At 41.7% G+C, this 11,642-nt stretch overlaps 1 long non-coding RNA gene across 1 annotated transcript; it reads right to left on the reverse strand.

The window, feature by feature from the left end:
* Nucleotides 1-544: 544 nt before the first annotated feature.
* Nucleotides 545-11,642, reverse strand: LOC106725731. Its single transcript, XR_001361660.1, has 3 exons — nucleotides 11,631-11,642; nucleotides 5,719-5,722; nucleotides 545-733 (listed from the first exon to the last, which is right to left on the reverse strand). It is a non-coding gene; the product is annotated as an uncharacterized LOC106725731 (long non-coding RNA).

Here is an 11,642-nt window from a genome sequence, read left to right on the forward strand (position 1 = left end):
CTGTGAAAACATAAACCACATCTCATATGCCTATATGCTAATTGTATGTGTATGTAGCTATTATTATTGACACCCCCCCCCAAAAAAATACTGATACATAAGACATCTTTCTACCATCAAATTCAAAGGCAATGCCACAAGTGTATGTAATGCATAACTGCTATAATCGGCAACATACACACATTGTTCACAGGAATGCTATAGAAATCAAGTAAAACTCCATGTCACGCAACCCATGTCTAGAGCAGGCCAAATTGGCCTTCCCTGTGCTTATCTCCCCTCAAAATATATTATACATACACACATGTATGTACTTATCTGTTTATAGATTTGTTATGAGTTGAATTGTGTCACCTAAAATTTCATATGTTGACGTCCTAACCCCCAGTGCTCAGCATGTGACCTTGTTTGCAAACAGGATCATTGCAGATGTAACTAGTTAAGATGAGGTCATACTGGAATAAGATGGAACTCAAATTCCAGTATGACTCGTGCTCTCATAAAAAGGAGAAATTTGGAAACAGACACACACAGAGCAAACACCACGTGAGCATGAAGAAAGAGATTGGAGCGACGTGTCTCGCAGCAGAAGAGCGTCCAAGAGTGCTAGCAAACCACCAAAGGCCAGGAGAGGGGCGTGGAGCAGGTCCCCCCTCATAGCACTCAGAAGGAACCAAGCCTGCTGACACTTTGAACTTGAACTTCTGACCTCCAGAACTGTGAGAAAATCAATCTCTGTTATTTAAACCATCCACTTTGTGTTACCTTGTTACAGTAGCCCTAGCAAACTAATACAAATTATATCTATAAATATATGAAGCACCAGGTCTCAGGAACTCAAAATATGAGGAAATAAACATCTGAATCCAGTTCTAGTGGCAGACCACTACCCACAGTCCTGGCTTCTTCCTGCCAGCTCACAGCCATCACATTTATCCTAATAGGTTGATAAGTGTGGGAAGAAAAAATTGCTCATTTGGTGCCAAGTATACTTCAGTTAAGTCCCATGTTTGTTTATCCATGGCAAGAGCAAATCTCTATATGCTAGTCTCTATTTCCCATGCTTGGCCATGTCAATTTTTCCCCAATAACTACTAACACCATTACTTACCTGACCAATTAACTAGTTTGTGGATATAAATAAGATATTTGCTTGTTCTGCTGGCCACAGGTACACTGGTGAACCTGACCGGTCACCATAGGTAATATGGTGTAGATAGGGTGATCCTGAATAGAATGGTCCAATTTCTCCTTAAGTATCCAAAGCTCTTTCCAACATCAGAAATTAACACTTCTGCTACTGGGTCCTTTTGGGGGTATTTGGGGATGTCTGTCTCTTTAAAACTTGTGTATGGATTCTGAAATACCATTGCAAGTTCAGAAATCTGCATTGGAACCTCAAATGCACATTCGCATTTTGGGGAACTTGGACAGTTTGTTCCTACGTGCTGCTATATACAAACCAGACAAACATTTTCCCTTGGGATTCTTTTGCAAAATCTCAGAACATTAGACCTTGACCTCAGAACCAGTGTTGAGCTTATTTTCCCTGATGGATTCATTTATAGAAAGGCAAAGTTCAGACTTCAGCAATTGGCACTCAAATGCAAAAAAACACACAAAAACCCTCTGTTTGAGCACAATACCACCAAAAAATATTAATTAAAAATTTGAACTTTCTTGTGTGTTGATTTAGTGAGATGTTGAAAAAGGGCTGGTGGGAGATAGAATTCATTTTCTGGGTATTCTAGAACAAAAATATATTGGCCTGCAGTGTTATTTTAAACTGACACATGAGAATAGGGGAATGCATATGTGTAAATATAAAAATCTTGGAGGTTTGAAAAACTTTGTTATTTAAAATCATTTGTGCTCTTTGCTGAATTCTGAACATGAATACAATCTTTAGCTCCCTAAATGCTGAATATTAGAAAGTAATATTACACATTATTTAAAAAATTAGAAAACACAGAAAATAAAAATTACCCTTAATTTCACCACTCCGAAACAGTTTTGAATATTTCTTTTCTATATTACTCTTAACTCGCCTCTCTAAAATTGTAATTATACTGAAAAGTTAGGGTTTTTTTTATGTGTGTCTTCCACTTACCATTACTTTGAAGTCATTTTCTTATTTCACTTCTTTCTTTCCTAAAGCACAATCTATCACTGATGATAGTTGTCATTATCTATAGAGAAGGACTGGGGTCTGAGATGAGAGGGACCTCCTTCTCATTAATTCCCTTTTGCACTATTTAAACTTTTAAACAATGTACATGTGTTACTTTTCAGATTAGAAAACAAATGCATCTAAAACACTATCTTCATTGGCTATGTAATTCCATCCTGTAGATGTACTTAAACATATTTAGATATTTCCCATGCTTGGCCATGTCAACTTCTCCCCAGTATTTTACTCTAATATATAATGCTACAGTGAGTACCCTTAACATGCATGCTCATTGGCATCCTGGATTACTTCCTTTGGCTGGATTCCTGTAACTAGAATTATTGGATCAATGCATGGGAACTTTTAAAGGCTTTAACATATTCGTGCAAATTGTTTTCTAAAATATGGCACCAAGGTGTCCTCCCACCAGCCAATATGCCTGAGCTTACCCCACCTGGCCTCTCATTGCTCTGGGACCCACGTTTTCTCTCTTCCAAAATATCAGGAGGAGGAGGAAGTAGTGGCATTCCTGAATAATTGGGTCAAGTAAGTGTCCTGGGTCCTTGGATTAGGTTTGCTTACTAAGCGGTGGGACTTTCATGATCACTCTAGTGCAGTGGTTCTCAACCTTCCTAATGCCGCGACCCTTTAATACAGTTCCTCATGTTGTGGTGACCCCCAACCATAAAATTATTTTTGTTGCTACTTCATAACTGTAATTTTGCTACTGATATGAATCGTAGTGTAAATATCTGATATGCAGGATGTATATTCATTGTTACAAATTGAACATAATTAAAGCATAGTGATTAATCACAGAAACAATATGTAATTATATATGTGTTTTCCGATGGTCTTAGGAGACCCCTGTGAAAGGGTCATTCGAACAGGTTGAGAACTGCTGCTCTAGTGTGTGTGATGCCTCTGTGTTAAACACAGTCATGCAGATGGGAAGTGTGATATGGAGTGAGACTGAGTCAATTTTAAAAAAATACAAGTTGTGATCCTATCTTGCTACCAGTCATCCTTCATTCAAAAGCAGCACACCCTCTTTCCATCAGTTGTGTCAGATGTTCTTATGGGTAATTTCAGGGAACTCTCATTGCTCACATTCACATCCTCCTCCTCTGGATTTACTTGCATTCCCACCAGCAAATGCACCTGAACCCATCTCACTACACCTCTTATTTCTTCACCAGAAAGCGAGATGGATTCTCCTACCTAATCTCCCTCTTCTTCCTAAAACAAACCACAAAAACCCAAGGATTTGCTTGCTACCCAAAACCTGTCATTGTGAGCTGCTGGTGAGGACGAGGTAGGAAGAGCAACAGAGGGATTCAGTGATGTGCGCAGGACTCAGGTGGTGACTAAGAGAAGAACCAAGAGTCCTCCCACCCGAGTCGGTGGTGTTTCTCTATGTTTCCTCCTCACAGGGAGACGTGAGCACCTTCTCCCCTGAATTTTACACCTGGAGAACCAGTGACCCACCAGTAGTCCATGCAACATACTTTCCAAACCCCTGCATCCAAGTCTTTCTCAGAAAAGAAAGGTGACTCTAAAGCCCCTTGTAGACTAAGACCCAGGCTCCATGCTCATGGCCACTGTGTGCCAGAGCAGGAGAATAATCTAGAAAACCGCTGGATCAACTTTACCCTCTTTCTGTGTTTTATAGGCAACAAGGGGGCATAGGTCAGACAAAGGCAGCAGAGGAGAAAAATGAGAATGAGGTAGGAAATATATTATTCCCACTGCACATTTGAGGAAACCAACATCGTAATGTTATTGCCACGTGGGTGAGCTGCAGTTTGGTCCTAAGATCTGGCTAATTCTAATTCTGGGCCACTCTATTCTACTCCAAGTGCTGATCCTGTGGATTAGGACATAACAGAATTTTGCACCTTGGAGTGGAAGACAGAAGGAACGCCTGTTAACTCACCCGCATGACCTGGGAATGTGCTCAGTCTGCTTTGTGGAAACGCTCACCTTCACACGTCCCCGACAGAGCACGTCAGCACACTAAGACCCGAAAGAATAATGTGACTGTGAGCAATGGGACCAGTTCCCTGAAGTCACCCATGAGAATGAGCCTGACTCAGCTGGTAGAAATGAAGGTGTGCTACTTCCAAATAAAGGGTGACAGGCAGCAAGACGAGACCACCGCTTCCACTGCTGAATGGGCTTTGGTCCCACTCTGCACCATCTCGCCCACCACCTATATATGTGTGCGGGTGCAACCCAGAGAGAGAGATCCAGTATTAACCTCCCAGCAGTTTACACAGACTTCCGCTTTCATCACTGCCCAGACTTCCTCCCCACACCGCTGTGGTTTGCTGGTCTCCACTCCTGACTCCTTTCTTTCCTCTTTCACTTTCAACAAAAGTATGTTGAGAGGTTGGGCAGAACGGGCACAATTGGCTAAAAGGATCAAATAAATGCAACTTCAGCAACATGAATTAGTTGAATGTTTAATAATAATTGAAGTGGGCAAACTAAGTCACTGAATGGCTCATTTGGCCTGAAGTATTCAGATAACACTCTTTTCATTTTACTTAGAGAGTCTCAAACCCAGAACAGATGCAGGCACTGGGATAGATGCGGAGAAGAGGAGGTGTCACCTGAAATGAGCTTTCTCCAGGGTCAGAAAGCTTCTTCTGAGCCGGACCCCACCCTGCTGAGCGCACAGTCTCTGCTGGCCGGGAGAGCCAGGGTCAGCAACAGTTTTGTACGTGATCGCTCAAGAGACCACATACCCTGGAGTGAGTCAGGCATGTACCTGTGTACCTGCGTGAGTACTAGGCAATCTTCCCAAGTCTGTCAGGCACAGGTGACTAACCTGTCCCAGTTTGCCTCGGGACTTTCCCAGTTTAGTATTGAAAGTCGCCCTTCTTAGGAAATCGTTCAGTCCCTGACAAACTGGGGTAGCTGGTCATCCTAGCCAGGAAATGAGGGAGGAGCAATGCTCCAGTGTCGTGCCTGCCAGTGCCTGCCTCTCTCCCTCTCTACAAAAGCAGAGCAGCCTGTAACCCTTGTGGGCCTGCTGTGCCTATTTAGCTGCAGGTGAAGGGCATTTATGTCAACCGGGCAGAGAGCAGGATATCCAGATTTACCCATTTAAATTTTGTGTTACTGCTCTGAACTGCGATGTGTGTATGTGTGTGTGCACATGTGTGCTTTAACATACATACACAGAAAAACATCATCATTGTAAAAAATTTAGAATAAAGATAAGACAAAGGGATCAAAATTATTCATAATCCTACCACCCAGCAGTAACCAGTTTGATCATTTTCATGTGTACCCTTGTAGGTGATAATGTAGGCATACAGGTAGGAATAAATAATGGTAAGTCCATTCCAGGAAAATATAGTAACAAAAATATGATGTTTGAAGCTGTTGTTCACTCAATAGTATGTGGCAATAAATATATTTTTACAACATCATTTTCGATGGCCACATAATATTCCAAAATATGTTTATACCACAGATTACTCAACCAAATAGATTAGGTAGGACATTTAGGCTGCTTTCAATTTTTCAAGGTTATATACAGTGCTGAAACCAAAATGCTTGTTGGTATATCACTGAACACATTTTTTCTTATTTGTTAGAATAAGTTCTTAAAAGTGGAATTGCTGAGTCAAAGAAATTGCATTGTTGTTAAGTCCTCTGACATACATTATAAGCACATCTTCCCTACCACTGTGTAAGAATGACTGTTTCCTTCTTCGAAGAGCTGAGGTTTGAGTATGGCATGGTGCCTAGGAGGTATCTCACAATTATAATCAGTGTCAGAAGCATCACTAAACCATTTGCAAAGCACTTACTGCATTTTAGAACTAGAAAGAATCTTAGAGATCCTCTGGTCCCACCCCATCATTTTCCAGTTGAGAAAACTGGGAGGACCAGGCCTAAAAACACTTGCCCAGGATCAATGGTGCTCAGAGGACAAGTTTCTAAGCATTACCCTAGGGCTCACGTAGTGAGGGTCTAGAAAGTAGGTGGAGCCCTCACTGTGTGGCTGCCTCTTCTTCAAGTAGAAAGATGGAAGCAGAATGGAATGAAACATGATCAAGTAAAAATCATCTATACTTGGTTCTGAATAGTTCTATTGCCTTATGTCAATCTCAAATAATTCGCCACAGCTGCTCTCTGCACCCTCTGAACTCACTCTGTGAACCCACCATCCCTATTTTTCAGCATTTGTGAAAAATGCCCCAACAACACAGATAACCACATTTGATTTGCAAGAAGCCTACAGTTATTTCCCTAATATCTGGATAAAATTAGGCCTTATTCTTGTTTTTTTGTGATTGCACCTGTCTGTTTGAGAGACAATTTGTCTTCCAGATATGCTCATGTACACACACATACATATACACTTATTTATTTGTTTGTTTGTTTGTTTACATCCTCACCCAAATATATGTTTTTATTGATTTTAGAGAAAGAGGAAGGGAGAGGGAGAGAGAAATATGAATGTGAGAGAGAAACATCCATCGGTTGCCTCCCATATATACCCTGAACAGGGATCGAACCCACAACGTGGGTATGTGCCCTGACGGGGAATCCAACCCACCATCCTTCAATGCACAGGACGATCCAACCAACTGAGCCACACCAGCCAGGGACACACACACACATTTCTAAAGCAATTTAAGTCCTCTGCAGGAAAGATGGCCATGGATAGAAGTTAGAAACAGCCAGTTATTCTATATTCCACAGACCTCAGCTAAGTGGTAAAAGGCAGCTCTTTCACGGAAACAAATCCCAATAGCTCTACTTCGTTATAAATTAGTGTCACACATTCCTGTTCAACTCACTTTTACTGACTCATCATTTCTGTGAAGGGCTGGGTTGTAAATATTTTAGGCTTTGTGGGCCATATGGTCTCTGTTACTACCATTCAACCCTGCCTTGTAGCACAAAAGCAGAGACAATACTTAAATGATCATGTCTGTGTTTCAATAAAACTTTATCTATAAAAACAGGCAGTGGGCAGGATTTGGGCAGGATTTGGATCTCAGGCTGTCATTGCTGATCCCAGATTTAAAGCATCCAGAGTTGGTCAAAACACAGATTGCTGGGATCCTCCTCCTCCCAAGGTTCCTGATTCACTAGGTCTTGGGAGTGGGCCCAAGAATGTGAATTTAGACAGAACTTGGCTGGAGATCTTGGCTAGAGAACCTGGCTAGGCTGCTGATCAACTGAATGTTGCCTCCGTGTCATTCCTTCTTCACCAACTCCCTCCACACCTTTGGGAACCCTTGGACATGCTGAGGCTGGACCCCGACAAAAGGCTACAGGAAAAGGAGACAAAGGAAGAAGCAAAAAGAAACCAAACGCCTACTTTTTCACTATGAATGTAATTCCTCGGGAAGTTATTCTTGTATGTGGAGATAGAACCTGGCAGCAACTTCCTTTCTCCTCCTCCCAAGGTTCCTGATTCACTAGGTCTTGGGAGTGGGCCCAAGAATGTGAATTTAAAAGTCTCTAAGTGCTGCTGCTGCTGCTGCTGCTGCTATGGGTTGGAGGCCATGCTTTGAGAATGTTGGATCTAGGACAGTCCCATAGGCTTACGTGCTAACTAAATTATTAATCTCACACGAATCATCACATTTTTCTCTGAGATACTTGAATGCTTATGTGTGCCTCTCCTCTCTTGCCTCTTTAGAAGGTAAGAATGATTAGCTTTGCTATCAGTCAGGCAACCAAGTTGGAGTCAATGGAATCTTCTCTAGCAAATGTATGAAGGAAGGAGGTATTAGTGTATGTGAGAGAGCTCATGGGCTCACTGGAAAAACTGAGGAATATATCCTAGGATCAGCTTCCAGGAACAGCTCCCAGAATAATACTACGGATCGGGCCTAATGGCATGTACCTGCCAACCCTCCTGTTTTCTCTCATAGTTCAAGTCCCAGCCAAAGTCTTGCCAGGTGGGTAGGGTTTTCAAACTGAAGTCTCATGCATGGGCCCTCGAGGCAAAGGGGGCTGGACAATGTAGTGGTTTTTTTTTTTGAGAAGGCAAGCAACTAGAGAACTGAAAACATAGAGCAGTGTCAAGAAGATTTGGGGTAGATAGTATGCATACAATTCCATTACTGGGAAAGAAAAGGTACAGTGAGAAAAAGGAAGTTATAAAGTCATAGAGCTCCAACTACCTGGGATTTGTTTCAAAATAATGCGGCAGGATGGAGAGAATAGGGTGAGGCAGTACCGATTATAAGTAGATGGTTGTTGAGGCTGCTGATAGGTACATGGAGGGTCATTGTTCTTTCTTCTTTAGTGCATGCTTGAACTTTTTCAAAATAAAAAAGTAATATAAAAAGGCATCAAAAGCAGAAAAAGAGTAGAACTAAGCAATCATTTCTGAACTCTCTGTGGTATGCTCTGTCCAGGGAGCATATACGATGTAATAAAAGACCTTTGGATGGGAGTTATCCGCATAGCACAATCATTGTTTAAACAACATTCCTAAAGAAAAAGATAGATGACTTTTTCACTGACAGCAAGTCAAGATAAGGCATTATTACCACAGTCCTTGTGTTTACTTCACCTAACAAATACACCTTGACCACTAGTTCCATTCAATGGAGCAAAAAAGGGTCAGAATGACTAAGCTACTCTCTAGGTCACAAGCAAATCAAACCAAAGAAACCCAGTTAAATTTGAATTCCATGTATATAGAAAATAAATTTTTTAGTATATGTGTGTCCCATGTAATATTTAAGACATGCCTATAGTAAACATGTATTTGTTATTTAATTGCAATTCAAATTTAAGTGGGTATCCCATATTTTACCTGAAATTCAAATTTAAATAGGTATTCCATACTTTATCTGGTTAACTCTGCTTCCTTTTTTCTTTTCTTTTTTAATATTCTTATTGATTTTTAGAGAGAGAGAGGAAGGGAGAGGGAGAGATAGAAACATCAATGATGAGAGAGAATCATTGATTGGCTGTCTCCTGCACGCCCCTCACCAGGGATTGAGCCCGCAACCCGGGCAAGTGCCCTTTACTGGAATCAAACCCAGGACCTTTCAGTCCACAGGCCAACGCTCTATCCACTGAGCCAAACCAGCCAGGGCTAGCAACTCTACTTTCAATGGCTTATAGAATGCAGGAGTTTCCCTCCTCCCCACCATTCTCCAACTCATGCCACACCTTATTGCACTCTGAACTGACTAAACTAGACTCCTGTAATTATGACTCCCCAGGTATTTCACCACCAACTTTTCTTTTGTTTCTGGCATTTTTTTCTGACCCTAGTCAAGCTGGACTGTCAGCCTGACCTTCTGGCCCTTGAAGTGGGAAGGAGAGAAGCCATTTGCCTAAACGTGCCCAAGCTCTCTCTAAGATGATGAAGCTAGACTTAACTGTCCCACAAGTTCCTTTCAGTAGCCTTTCAACAGGGCTGAAATGAAGATCCCTGAGATATATGGGTCATGCCTGTGGCTGCATCCTCTATACCAGCCGTCACCAACCGGTGGTCCGCGGACCACTGGTGGTCCCTGAGGTCCGAAAGGTTGGCGACCGCTGGTTTAAGGAAACCTTTGGAGCAGCGGTCACCAACTGGTGGTCCGTGAGGTCCAAAAGGTTGGCTACCACTGCTCTATACATCCAGATGGGCAACATGGAATCAGGACTTCAAAGGAAACAAAGAGTGATTTCATGCTGAAAGGCAGGAGATACCTCCTCATTTAAACTAACTTTGTCTCAGTTTGTCATTGCAAGTTCTGGACTGTACAGTTTTTGTAACCGGGAAGGCCCTTTTTGTCTTGCCTTGCCTATTGGTCACTTGACAACTCACTAGCATCTCCGCTGGAAGTGAGCCAGAGGAAGGAAGTGATAAAATATCATGAGTCAACATGTTACTTGCCAGAAGTTCTGGTAAAAGGAGTAAGAGGAGTTTAAAAGAAAAGAAATACGTAGAAAACAAGAGTTTTGGGGAATTCTAGGGATTTCTTTTCTTCTGTTCCTCTAAGCCAGAGACAAATCAAGGGTCAAGTCTCATAGCTGGACCTCTCCTGGTGGAAGTTCCTAGATAGAGACTACATCCCCTTTCCTGGAGTCATAGAAAATGCCTGCCCTTCATGACTTCTACTCTGAGGTTAAACAACTTTTAGAGTTCTTGTGGGGGGTATACAGATGGGCTAGGAGGAAGGCAGAATTCTTCATGAGGTTAGAACAGCTTTTGTTCAGAAAAACAATGTAAGTGGGTATGCTAAGTTACAAAACAATAGGTACTTCCAATGTGGGCTGATGAGAAGTCTCAACAAAGAAGAATGAAATTATTTGTTTCGCATAGAACAGGATTTTTTAAAGCATTCCCCTTAGGTGAGGAAGACAGGGTTTTAGTGGATCACAGATTGGGGGGAGAGAGGTGAAGTGGGTGGCAGAGGGGGAAGAAAGATCTGAGCATTATCAGTAGGCAGGGCCCTAGAGGGAAGGGTGGCCAGAGAAAAGTTGGCATGCCAGGATGGCTAGGGGATTCTAGGACAGTGATATCTAGCATCCACTCTGAAAAAATATTATCTACTATAGAAAATTTCAAGCATATACTAAACAGACTAGTATAAAGAACCTCCATGTACCATGCCCAACTTCAACAATTAACTCACAGCCAATCTTGTTTCATCTAAAATGCACCATCCCTTCCCATAAATTATTGTGAAGGAAATTCCAGACCTGGTATTTCATTGGTAAACATTTTAGTATAGCATTCAATTTTAAGTAGTAACCTATTCTGGGCTGTACTATTGTTGGACATTAAATGAAAATTCACACCAGAAGGCTCTTGGAGACATGGTGGGCACATCCACTCAGATGGAAGACTGCTCAGGTTATACAGACATTTGAACTTGAGCAATTTTTTCTGCTAGCTAATTTTGTACACATTGCAAATGCCAGCAACAGCCAACATTTTGCATTATCCACACTAGCTTAAAGAAACCAGGAGCCTTTTACAGTGTTGTTTTTTGTTTTTGTTTTTTTGTCTTTAGAATAATACATTAGTTCAGGGAGAATGAAAACAGTTTATAGCTGAATTCACATCAGTGTTTCCAAAATAAAATGGTCATAGGCACTCAATTCTCCACATCCATTTTCTAGACTAAGGGGTTAACCTTGCCCTTTGGGCTTTCATGAGCGCTCACTTGGTGATCCCCCTGGATTGTTCTACCCGCTTACCAAAGGCCTACTGTCAGCGGTTTAAAAAAAAATTAATGTCATTTCTTTTCTGAATTAAAAGTCATAATAAATCTCCCCCACCCCCTCATGAATTTTTCTGACACCCATGAAGAATTTGCCTTTCAAAGTCCTGTCTTCTTCCCTCCTTTCCTTAAAGCTTCCCTTGACATCTGCCTTCCAGGTAAGACAACACCCTTCAGAGCTCATAATCTTGCCAGTTTAGTCTTTTAAATGGTTTTTTTAATCACCAATAAAATCTTTGCTCACTCAGCACTCTAAGCCACCC

This window comes from Myotis brandtii, unplaced genomic scaffold (assembly GCF_000412655.1).
Source record: "Myotis brandtii unplaced genomic scaffold, ASM41265v1 scaffold185, whole genome shotgun sequence".
Lineage (NCBI taxonomy): Eukaryota > Metazoa > Chordata > Mammalia > Chiroptera > Vespertilionidae > Myotis > Myotis brandtii.